This window comes from Pan troglodytes, chromosome 17 (genome assembly GCF_028858775.2).
Source record: "Pan troglodytes isolate AG18354 chromosome 17, NHGRI_mPanTro3-v2.0_pri, whole genome shotgun sequence".
In the NCBI taxonomy this organism is placed as follows: Eukaryota; Metazoa; Chordata; class Mammalia; order Primates; family Hominidae; genus Pan; species Pan troglodytes.
The window spans coordinates 65,939,679-65,953,303 of record NC_072415.2 but is presented as its reverse complement, the minus strand read 5'-3'; the positions used below and the strand labels follow the sequence as shown (position 1 = coordinate 65,953,303).

The 13,625-nt window shown below is 38.6% G+C and overlaps 1 long non-coding RNA gene across 1 annotated transcript in view; it reads left to right on the top strand.

Moving 5' to 3' along the window:
* LOC129137824 (uncharacterized) overlaps positions 1 to 12,928 on the top strand; it is a 38,564-nt gene extending 25,636 nt beyond the window's left edge. The window contains exon 4 of the long non-coding RNA XR_008540617.2: positions 10,947 to 12,928. This is a non-coding gene — a long non-coding RNA (uncharacterized LOC129137824). The remainder of the gene's footprint in view (positions 1 to 10,946) is intronic.
* Positions 12,929 to 13,625: the final 697 nt, after the last annotated feature.

The window sequence follows — 13,625 nt, the reverse complement described above, 5'->3', positions numbered from 1 at the left end:
TTATGGAAACTTGACAATTAGGGAGAGAAAAGCAGTAATAAGTAAACCATAGTGCCTGCATGGGAGATCAGGTGAGAGAAGAAATAGACGGAGTGAGGCCCAACTGTGGCCAACCCTGATTGTTAGTAAGAAGTATTTGTAAGAAGGCATCAATTAAAAACTTTAAAGTATGTATATTTAAGGCTTTTTTTTACTTTTGGTGAAACTTCTTTGCCATATTCATATACATGGTTTATGTAATAGATTCTCCATGAATGTGAAAATGTACCATGTTGTTTACATTTTAACCAGAATACGCTGGAAGTCCAGCAAAATGAGACTTTCTCTCTAAATATCGCCTTTTCACATTTTACCAGTTCTTTCTTTGCCCTGCTCTCTAGACTTCACTTCTCCATGCCCCCTTTATAAGGCTAATTGCTATTTATCATTGTGTTCCACTTAGTGACACTCCCTAGGCAGGTCTTCCCTGTAACTCCACTCTAAGACAGGTACCCAAGCTATGTGCTTCCACATCACTCTGAAATTCCCCTGGCAACATTAATTCCAGTTCACGTTACTTTTTAAGTGTCTTCCCCATTAGACCAAGTTCCAAGGGCAAAAAATCACGTCTGTCTCACGAACTCTGCTGTCTCCTGAACATTCAATAATATCACCTAGCACTCAAATGTTTATGTTAAAGCAAAATTTATCAGGCTACTTAAATTAGGCCCAACACACTTCCAGTAATTCAGTGATTAAAAATAGAATGGAGAATGGATTTTCAAATTACCAAAATATGTCAAGTAAATGGCTGTAACAAGTTTGAACTCTTTAATCATTCAACATCCTTGTGTTTGCTATCACTATCAGCTACTTGCATAATCTCCCACAGTCTTGTCCTCTTCCTTTTCTTCCATTTGGAACTCTGAGTCTATGCCAGTAGCAGTCACTGTCCTCTTACTCCAAGACACCATCATCATGGAGTAAAACTGGATGGACACAGTAACAGCAGATATAGTTCAGAAATAACTATATTTCTTCTTGATAGGGTCACATTCTCAGCTCTAGCTGCTCTCTGGCTAACCACAGACACATCCCACAGATACAAATTTTTAAAGTGAACAAAATACAAGGTTATTTACTTGAAATGAAATCATGTTATTAATGTTTATGTTACCTGGGGGGAGGAGCCAAGATGGCCGAATACGAACAGCTCCGGTCTACAGCTCCCAGCCTGAGCGACGCAGAAGACGGGTGATTTCTGCATTTCCATCTGAGGTACCAGGTTCATCTCACTAGGGAGTGCCAGACAGTGGGCGCAGGTCAGTGGGTGCGCGCACCATGCGCGAGCCAAAGCAGGGCGAGGCATTGCCTCACCTGGGAAGCGCAAGGGGTCAGGGAGTTCCCTTTCCGAGTCAAAGAAAGGGGTGACGGACGCACCTGGAAAATCGGGTCACTCCCACCCGAATATTGCGCTTTTCCGACGGGCTTAAAAAACGGCGCACCACGAGATTATATCCGGCACCTGGCTCGGAGGGTCCTACGCCCACGGAGTCTCGCTGATTGCTAGCACAGCAGTCTGAGATCAAACTGCAAGGCGGCAGCCAGGCTGGGGGAGGGGCGCCCGCCATTGCCCAGGCTTGATTATGTAAACAAAGCAGCCGGCAAGCTCGAACTGGGTGGAGCCCACCACAGCTCAAGGAGGCCTGCCTGCCTCTGTAGGCTCCACCTCTGGGGGCAGGGCACAGACAAATAAAAAGACAGTAGTAACCTCTGCAGACTTAAATGTCCCTGTCTGACAGCTTTGAAGAGAGCAGTGGTTCTCCCAGCACGCAGCTGGAGATCTGAGAACGGGCAGACTGCCTCCTCAAGTGGGTCCCTGACCCCTGACCCCCGAGCAGCCTAACTGGGAGGCACCCCCCAGCAGGGGCACACTGACACCTCACACGGCAGGGTATTCCAACAGACCTGCAGCTGAGGGTCCTGTCTGTTAGAAGGAAAACTAACAAACAGAAAGGACATCCACACCGAAAACCCATCTGTACATCACCATCATCAAAGACCAAAAGCAGATAAAACCACAAAGATGGGGAAAAACAGAACAGAAAAACTGGAAACTCTAAAAAGCAGAGCACCTCTCCTCCTCCAAAGGAACGCAGTTCCTCACCAGCAATGGAACAAAGCTGGACGGAGAACGACTTTGACGAGCTGAGAGAAGAAGGCTTCAGACGATCAAATTACTCTGAGCTACGGGAGGACATCCAAACCAAAGGCAAAGAAGTTGAAAACTTTGAAAAAAATTTAGAAGAATGTATAACTAGAATAACCAATACAGAGAAGTGCTTAAAGGAGCTGATGGAGCTGAGAACCAAGGCTCGAGAACTACGTGAAGAATGCAGAAGCCTCAGGAGCCGATGCGATCAACTGGAAGAAAGGGTATCAGCGATGGAAGAGGAAATGAATGAAATGAAGCGAGAAGGGAAGTTTAGAGAAAAAAGAATAAAAAGAAATGAACAAAGCCTCCAAGAAATATGAGACTATGTGAAAAGACCAAATCTACGTCTGATTGGTGTACCTGAAAGTGACGGGGAGAATGGAACCAAGTTGGAAAACACTCTGCAGGATATTATCCAGGAGAACTTCCCCAATCTAGCAAGGCAGGCCAACGTTCAGATTCAGGAAATACAGAGAACGCCACAAAGATACTCCTTGAGAACAGCAACTCCAAGACACATAATTGTCAGATTCACCAAAGTTGAAATGAAGGAAAAAATGTTAAAGGCAGCCAAAGAGAAAGGTCGGGTTACCCTCAAAGGGAAGCCCATCAGACTAACAGCGGATCTCTCGGCAGAAACCCTACAAGCCAGAAGAGAGTGGGGGCCAATATTCAACATTCTTAAAGACAAGAATTTTCAACCCAGAATTTCATATCCAGCCAAACTAAGCTTCATAAGTGAAGGAGAAATAAAATACTTTACAGACAAGAAAATGCTGAGAGATTTTGTCACCACCAGGCCTGCCCTAAAAGAGCTCCTGAAGGAAGTGCTAAACATGGAAAGGAACAACCGATACCAGCCGCTGCAAAATCATGCCAAAATGTAAAGACCATCGAGACTAGGAAGAAACTGCATCAACTAATGAGCAAAAAAACCAGCTAACACCATCATGACAGGATCAAATTCCCACATAACAATATTAACTTTAAATGTAAATGGACTAAATGCTCCAATTAAAAGACACAGACTGGCAAATTGGATAAAGAGTCAAGATCCATCAGTGTGCTGTATTCAGGAAACCCATCTCACGTGCAGAGACACACATAGGCTCAAAATAAAAGGATGGAGGAAGATCTATCAAGCAAATGGAAAACAAAAAAAGGCAGGGGTTGCAATCCTAGTCTCTGATAAAACAGACTTTAAACCAATAAAGATCAAAAGAGACAAAGAAGGCCATTACATAATGGTAAAGGGATCAATTCAACAAGAAGAGCTAACTATCCTAAATACATATGCACCCAATACGGGAGCACCCAGATTCATAAAGCAAGTTCTGAGTGACCTACAAAGAGACTTAGACTCCCACACATTAATAATGGGAGACTTTAACACCCACTGTCAACATTAGACAGATCAACAAGACAGAAAGTCAACAAGGATACCCAGGAATTGAACTCAGCTCTGCACCAAGCGGACCTAATAGACATCTACAGAACTTTCCACCCCAAATCAACAGAATATACATTCTTCTCAGCACCACACCACACCTATTCCAAAATTGACCACATACTTGGAAGTAAAGCTCTCCTCAGCAAATGTAAAAGAACAGAAATTATAACAAACTATCTCTCAGACCACAGTGCAATCAAACTAGAACTCAGGATTAAGAATCTCACTCAAAACCGCTCAAATACATGGAAACTGAACAACCTGCTCCTGAATGACTACTGGGTACATAACGAAATGAAGGCAGAAATAAAGATGTCCTTTGAAACCAACGAGAACAAAGACACAACATACCAGAATCTCTGGGACACATTCAAAGCAGGGTGTAGAAGGAAATTTATAGCACTAAATGCCCACAAGAGAAAGCAGGAAAGATCCAAAATTGACACCCTAACATCACAATTAAAAGAACTAGAAAAGCAAGAGCAAACACATTCAAAAGCTAGCAGAAGACAAGAAATAACTAAAATCAGAGCAGAACTGAAGGAAATAGAGACACAAAAAAACCCTTCAAAAAATTAATGAATCCAGGAGCTAGTTTTTTGAAAGGATCAACAAAATAGATAGACCACTAGCAAGACTAATAAAGAAAAAAGAGAGAAGAATCAAATAGATGCAATAAAAAATGATAAAGGGGATATCACCACCGATCCCACACAAATACAAACTACCATCAGAGAATACTACAAACACCTCTACGCAAATAAACTAGAAAATCTAGAAGAAATGGATAAATTCCTCAACACATACACTCTCCCAAGACTAAACTAGGAAGAAGTTGAATCTCTGAATAGACCAATAACAGGATCTGAAATTGTGGCAATAATCAATAGCTTACCAACCAAAAAGAGTCCAGGACCAGATGGATTCACAGCCGAATTCTACCAGAGGTACAAGGAGGAACTGGTACCATTCCTTCTGAAACTATTCCAATCAATAGAAAAAGAGGGAATCCTCTCTAACTCATTTTATGAGGCCAGCATCATTCTGATACCAAAGCCTGGCAGTGACACAACCAAAAAAGAGAATTTTAGACCAATATCCTTGATGAACATTGATGCAAAAATCCTCAATAAAATACTGGCAAAACGAATCCAGCAGCACATCAAAAAGCTTATCCACCATGATCAAGTGGGCTTCATCCCTGGGATGCAAGGCTGGTTCAATATACGCAAATCAATAAATGTAATCCAGCATATAAACAGAGCCAAAGACAAAAACCACATGATTATCTCAATAGATGCAGAAAAGGCCTTTGACAAAATTCAACAAACCTTCATGCTAAAAACTCTCAATAAATTAGGTATTGATGGGATGTATTTCAAAATAATAAGAGCTATCTATGACAAACCCACAGCCAATATCATACTGAATGGGCAAAAACTGGAAGAATTCCCTTTGAAAATGGCACAAGACAGGGATGCCCTCTCTCACCACTCCTATTCAACATAGTGTTGGAAGTTCTGGCCAGGGCAATTAGGCAGGAGAAGGAAATAAAGGGTATTCAATTAGGAAAAGAGGAAGTCAAATTGTCCCTGTTTGCAGACCACATGATTGTATATCTAGAAAACCCCATTGTCTCAGCCCAAAATCTCCTTAAGCTGATAAGCAACTTCAGCAAAGTCTCAGGATACAAAATCAATGTACAAAAATCACAAGCATTCTTATACACCAACAACAGACAAACAGAGAGCCAAATCATGAGTGAACTCCCATTCACAATTGCTTCAAAGAGAATAAAATACCTAGGAATCCAACTTACAAGGGATGTGAAGGACCTCTTCAAGGAGAACTACAAACCACTGCTCAATGAAATAAAAGAGGATACAAACAAATGGAAGAACATTCCATGCTCATGGGTAGGAAGAATCAATATCGTGAAAATGGCCATACTGCCCAAGGTAATTTATAGATTCATTGCCATCCCCATCAAGCTACCAATGCCTTTCTTCACAGAATTGGAAAAAACTACTTTAAAGTTCATATGGAACCAAAAAAGAGCCCGCATCGCCAAGTCAATCCTAAGCCAAAAGAACAAAGCCAGAGGCATCACACTACCTGACTTCAAACTATACTACAAGGCTACAGTAACCAGAACAGCATGGTACTGGTACCAAAACAGAGATATAGATCAATGGAACAGAACAGAACCCTCAGAAATAACGCCGCATATCTACAACTATCTGATCTTTGACAAACCTGAGAAAAACAAGCAATAGGGAAAGGATTCCCTATTTAATAAATGGTGCTGGGAAAACTGGCTAGCCATATGTAGAAAGCTGAAACTGGATCCCTTCCTTACACCTTATACAAAAATCAATTCAAGATGGATTAAAGACTTAAACATTAGACCTAAAACCATAAAAACCCTAGAAGAAAACCTAGGCAATACCATTCAGGACATAGGCATGGGCAAGGACTTCATGTCTAAAACACCAAAAGCAATGGCAACAAAAGACAAAATTGACAAATGGGATCTAATTAAACTAAAGAGCTTCTGTACAGCAAAAGAAACTACCATCAGAGTGAACAGGCAACCTACAAAATGGGAGAAAATTTTTGCAACCTACTCATCTGACAAAGGGCTAATATCCAGAATCTACAATGAACTCAAATAAATTTACAAGAAAAAACAAACAACCCCATCAAAAAGTGGGCAAAGGACATGAACAGACACTTCTCAAAAGAAGACATTTATGCAGCCAAAAAACACATGAAAAAATGCTCATCATCACTGGCCATCAGAGAAATGCAAATCAAAACCACAATGAGGTACCATCTCACACCAGTTAGAATGGCAATCATTAAAAAGTCAGGAAACAACAGGTGCTGGAGAGGATGTGGAGAAATAGGAACACTTTTACACTGTTGGTGGGACTGTAAACTAGTTCAACCATTGTGGAAGACAGTGTGGCGATTCCTCAGGGATCTAGAACTAGAAATACCATTTGACCCAGCCATCCCATTACTGGGTATATACCCAAAGGACTATAAATCATGCTGCTATGAAGACACATGCACACATATGTTTATTGCGGCACTATTCACAATAGCAAAGACTTGGAACCAACCCAAATGTCCAACAATGATAGACTGGATTAAGAAAATGTGGCACATATACACCATGGAATACTATGCAGCCATAAAAAATGATGAGTTCATGTCCTTTGTAGGGACATGGATGAAATTGGAAATCATGATTCTCAGTAAACTATCGCAAGAACTAAAAACCAAACACCGCATATTCTCACTCATAGGTGGGAATTGAACAATGAGATCACATGGACACAGGAAGGGGAACATCACACTCTGGGGACTGTCGTGGGGTGGGGGGAGGGGGGAGGGATAGCATTGGGAGATATACCTAATGCTAGATGACGAGTTAGTGGGTGCAGCGCACCAGCATGGCACATGTATACATATGTAACTAACCTGCACAATGTGCGCATGTACCCTAAAACTTAAAGTATAATAATAAAAGAAAACAAAATTTTATGTTACCTACAAAGCCAACATCCAGGTACATTATTGCTATGTTTCAGGAGTCACTACAGTGTCATTTAACTCCTTGCTGCTCCTGGAAGCAAGAGTTTCCCTACAGACTCAATGTGACTTCGTCTAGTGCCGCTGCCACTTTTGCCAGATTATGTCTCTCAAACTTTCAGATGTTATAGGAGAAAGCTGCTTAATTTCTGAGCATCAATTTTCAAGAATTTTTTTTGAAGAGTGAGAAAAAATTCCGGAAGCATGATTTCTGAAATGCCCCAGAGACAGCTGAGATAATCCTGTCATCATTGAGCCTGAGTGATTCATCAATGATTCAAATGACCAATCAACCAAAAACAAAGAGGCAAAAGACTTTCATGATGTTCATTTGCTAGAATCAAGATCATCTAGAAAATAAATGACTGATGTAGAAAATGTAGGATACAGTTTCATAATTAGCCTTTAGGGGGAATAAAACCTACAGAAGTAACTTCTACCAGAAATAATCACTGTTGATCTTATTTATCATGTGTTTTACTAGGTAATGGAAAAATACATCTATTTATGGATTACCTAGTAGGTTAAACACTACAACCATTTTTTAAGTTACGAACTATTTTTTAAACTGAGAAACACTAGTAAAAACATAAAAAAGCAAGCCACAGTCTGGGAGAAAAGATATATATCTTTGATAAGGAATTTACGTCCAGAATACATAAATAACTCCCATAAATTGATACTAAGAGGATAATCAGTAATAAAAATATAAAAAAGAAATTTTTAAAGTGAACAAAATACGTGAATAGGCACTTCACCAAAGCAGACATCTAAATGGTCCATAAAGACATGAAAAGACACTCCAAAGCACTAGTAATCAGCAAATTAAACTAGCGAATTAAAACCACAATGAGATGCTACTACACAGGTAGTATAATGCCAAAAAGTAAAGAGTAAAAGCACAAAGTTCTGGTGTGCTTATCCTCGATGAGAGTATAAAATGGTACCACCACTTTGGAAAATTGTGTGGCATTTCCTAATGCAGTTAAACTATTACATATGTTCCATCCTAGGTGTATACTGAGGATAAATAAATGCATATGTTAATAAAAGACTGCGGGAATAAGAATGTTCTAAGCAGCTGTGTTCATAATAGCCAAAAAGCAGAAATATCACAAATGTCTATCTGCAAGAGAGTACATATCAGTGGACATCTATGTTGTTGAATGTATCAGTAGCACATTCCCTTTTATTGCTGAGTGGTAATCTACTGTGTGAATACAAGAAAAACTCCTCAACTTCCAAGTAGGTGCCAGAACCTGTATTAGTATCCTACAGCTACTACCACAATCTGTAACTTGCTTTTTCAATAAAATATGGTATTAACATCAATATTCTACATGACATAAAATTATTTGTGACATATATGAAAGACATATATGACATATAGGCCATTTTCATTATTTACATTATTATAATGAGTCAACAGACTTTGTTACATTTTACTAACTCAAATTCCAATGATCTCTGACCCAGGTAAGACACAGCAGAACTCACAAAGCTAAAAACAATGAATGAGGTTGATCCTTTAATGATAATTTTTAATAATGAATATTCTGTAAAAAATCTACAAATACCACAAACAAGAACCCTAAGGGCTTCCTTGACAATTAAGAACAGAGCTGCTTAAATGTCCCTACAAAGTCATGTCAGTTTGTATAACAGATGTCCACATTCTACCGAGGACAATATTTATATTCAGAGTATATTGTAAATAAGACTACTGTCCTCTTCAATATTCTCATTTAATTGTATTTACCTAGAAACTGATTAAAATAAATACTAAGAGAGCTTTAATTTATTTTTACTTTTCAGGTGGCAAGCGCGATGCAACTCAGTAAATCACACTAGATAGAGTGCATTTTCCCACCAGAAACAGCCAATGTGCGGTTCAGTCACTGAAACATGGCAATTGGGAGGTTTTATGTAGGTTAATTTCAAATATGCTTAACCCATTTCCTTCACTATTTTCTGCATTTGTTATCTGTGCTGTTTCATTTGAATTATAAAATTCATGAGTGCTAGGTTGTATTTTCTTTGTTACATTGGAAAAGAACTTGTCACGTGAAATGAAAGCTCAGTATGAACAATGATCATAACCTGTACATCATGAAAACTGCTTCAAGTGATCAATATAATATTTATTGATTAGGGTTGTTCTAGCCTACAAAACAGACTAAGTAGCCATTCATAAAGGAACTGTTAGGATTTTATTCTTTAGCAGTTTGGAAAACAATCTATGATATAAATATGAATTCCCAAATACTTATAAGCAAAGCCTTGTTGTATAGCTAGCCCTTGGCATCCAAAGCTGAAATGTTAGAAAGTCTTTCATCACGAAAAATCTCTATTGAAATGACCCATTACCAGGATTATAGGCTGTGGGGCTGTAAGTTAGCACCTCATGCTAACCCTTAAATTAACCTTTTAAGTTAACTCCTTATCTGACGTTTACAGTTTAGTAAATTACATCAATTAAATAATGGTGTCTATTACATTTTTAGATGGTAAATGTTCACCATGGGCATTACAGCTTTGATGGAGAAAACAGTAGAGAGACGAAAAAAGTCAAAGGGGAAGTTTTGAACATGGAGTGAGTCTAGGTGCCCAGGTTTTGTGGAAGCTTCTGAGCAGAAAGGGAAGTGCTCAAGAGCTCAGTTCTGAAGGAAGAGCAGACACTGAGAGGGAAGTGAGGAATATCCCAGAGAAAGGATATCATCTTGGGAATATGTTCTAAGATGCAAAGACCAGAACAAACGACCCTGCACAGGGCACTAATTGCCTTTCACTTTTTTATGTACAGAAGATTTTTTAAAAATAGAAATAAATACTTGGGCTTATTGGAGAATAAAAAAGGTAAAAATATTTCTGGAGTTAATTGGACACTCTGGATAAAAAGCTTTAAAACTATGCATATATTTTGAGACAGAAATACAAATGTTAGGCAGGACTCAGTGGCTCACACCTGTAATTCCAGCACTTTGGGAGGTTGAGGTGGGCAGATCACCTGAGGTCAGGAGTTTGAGAGGAGCCTGGCCAACATGGTGAAATCCCATCTCTACTAAAAATACAAAAATTAGCCAAGTGTGGTGGCGCATGCCTGTGATCCCAGCTATTTGGGAGGCTGAAGCAGGAGAATCACTTGAACCTGGGAGGCAGAGGTTTCAGTGAGCCAAGATCGGGCCACTGCACTCCAGCCTGGGTGACAGAGTGAGACTCTGTCACAAAAATAAAAATAAAAATAAAAATAAAAATAAACAAACAAAAAAAGAAATATAAATGTTAGGATTTTTCTCCTGAGAAAATTATCAAGCAAATATGGCAAAGATGTATACCTGTGCAAAAAAAAAAAAAAAAAAAACGTGCAGTGTTATTTATAATATTAAAAAATTAAATCACCTAAATGTTTATCATAGAGATTGACTATATCATCAAATATCCATACAGTGAAATTCTTATATCCAGTAGAAAAATGAGTATATAGTGCTGTATTTTTTAACTTAGAAAATACATGTATGATATTTTCAGTGGAAAAAAAAGAATATTTACAAAGCAGTGTGTAGAGAGTGGTAAAAGGTTTACATTAGTATAGAAAATAAAGGGCTTGAAAAATCTTCACCCATGTGTGGTTATCACTGCAGTGGGATTATGACTAAGTTTATTTTATTTTTTGTATGCCTTGTATCCTTTGCTTCATAACAGGGGAAATACACTGAAGACAACATTAATTGTTGGAACTAAATGTACAAGAATCAGGAGCATCTTAACTCCATGCCCTGAACATGATAGGTACTGAAGAACTATGGCTTAATTTTTTTTGATTGATTGATTGATTGAAAATGTGTCACTATAAAAAAGCAAATGTGAAGCTTACAGAGGGATAGTGGTGCAGTTAAATGCTGAAGTTAAATCTCCTTTTCTGGCAGCTGCAGAAAGATTCCTATTCTGCCTCCTATAATTGCTCTGAGGATATTTAAATTGTAGAGCTCTAAGTGGCTGCCCTCAATTTGCTTCAAAGATAATAACGTCACTTTACAGTTTATAAAGCACCTTGTTACATCCCTTTGGAGACCTACAGCAATCCCGTATGAATCTGGGGATTATTTATTCTTTTTTTCAAATAAGAAAACTGAAGCACAGAGGAAGGAGTTACATATTAAAAGCCAGGGAACTTGTACATTAGTTAAGGTAATGCTAGCAGCTATAACAAATAAATGCCAAAATCTCAGAACTTAATACAATAAATCTTACTTTTTGATTATCCTATGGCACCATACTGTGTTCTGGGTAGATGAAGAGTCTTCCACAAGGTATTTCAGGGATCTGTGGCTCTACCTTCCTCTAGTCTTCAAATCTTCTGCATCCAAAAAGCAGATGGAGAATGAGGAATTGGAATAGGCATTACTTTGTTTAAGCTCTTTGGTCCAGAACTGAAACACATAACATCTGCTGATATCCTATGACTAGAACATCACCTGGCCCTCATCTGGATACAAGAGGATGGTACTGAGAAATAATTGCAGCCTGGGCAGATGCTTTTCAGTGCAATTCTATTCTAAAGAAAAGGCAGACTGAATGCTACATGCCAGTAAGTAGAATCTCCAGGACTCAAAAACAGACACATGACATTAAATGCAGTGCTCTTGCTACTACAACACACTGCCTCTGTATTCAGAGTTGCCTCAGCCTAGATCATAGTTTTGGAGTGAGTTAGAACCTGATCCTAACACTTGACAGTATTAAAAGGGGGACTGTCACCAGTGGGACGAACCCTTGAACTAAGCATGAGGAGAACCTGGCTTATGCCCTGGCTCTGCCCTATCTGACTGATTGAGTAAATCATGAAATCAGTCTGCATTTCTTTTTTTCAAAGTCATTGATACAAACCTATACTTCTCAACTTTTCCCAATTAAGCTACTAGAATCTTACATTATTTTTCCCTAAGATGCTCAGACATTCCTATAATGTTATACGAGTCCGTGTTATAAGAGCCCCTTAACAATAAGCGGTAGCTGATAAAACCATATCAATACATAATTCTATACAAAGGTAAGAAACTGGAAACATTATTTGGCCTTCATAGACCTTGCTTGGATAACTGCTCAATTTCTATGAAGGTATTGGAATTGTTGGGAGGTGAAATTGGCCACTCCCATGACTATTTCTGCAGATCTCCAATTGGGAACCATAGAGCTTCATGACCTAAGGCTCCTACCAGTTACCATCTGAAAATGTCTTTTGTCTCTGTAATCTTGACAAGTGAATTCCAGTCACACCCATCCTAAGAAGAGTGTGCCTGGAAATACTGGTTTTCTTCTTCTCAAGCTGTCTGAATCCAGAAGTATATATTAATCTGGAAGTGGCTGGAGGTGATGGAAAAGAGAGGATGTTGAAAAAAGCACCCTTGGTGAAGTGGAGCAGCAACTCGCTCAGAAGCCTCATGAGTCTGTAACATCGTTTGAACTCCAAAGCTTTCTTCATCACTCATAAATCCATAATCATCACTCCACCTCGGAAAAATCGCACTCTGCTCTTCTCTATCTTCTACATGAAATGTATCAGGAAGAAAAATTAACATAAGGAACTTTCAGCAGCTTTATAAAATCTTAACCCTTTTGTACACTTGTTTCTGATAATTTTAAGAACTAATATCAATAATCATTAAAACGTTGAACCGTGCCCAGATACTGTTCCTGTGTCTCATTTTCCTGTTTCCTTTCCCAGAGGTAGTCCCTAAGCTAAATCTGAATCAACTGAAAATCTGGTAAACATCAGCTTGATGTTGATTACTTCCATGCATAAATGTTCATTAACAACATATAGCACGTTTTTTGCATGGTGGCAAACTTCATATAAATGGCATCATACTGCATGTATTATCCTACACTTGTTTTCTTTATTGCTTAAAATGTTTTTAAATTTTAATGATTGAAAGCATAGTACTCTAACACATTCATTTTAAAAGCTATAAAGCCATCTTTTCTATAAATATACCAAATTTTAAAACCCGTTCTCCCTATGGAGAAGTGATATATCAATAAGAGATATAATATTGCATTAACATTATTATATGTTTTCTTGTACAAAAGTATGAGAGTTCCTGTGATACACATATGTAGAAATGAGTCAGGGATAGCATTCTCTTCTACTTGACTAGATATTGACACATTTTTCTCAAAAGTGATTTGGACAGTTCCTAAAAATTCCTGTTACTTCATTTATTTGCCAAACTCCTTTTTATTAATCTGATTGGTTTTGAGGCAGGAGGCAGGACTCAACTCTGGATCAGATTGAGGACTAGCTGAAACAGGGAAGAGGCACCTAAAGCACTTCTCCATAAGACACGACCACTAGAGCCATAATGATTTACCATTGCCATG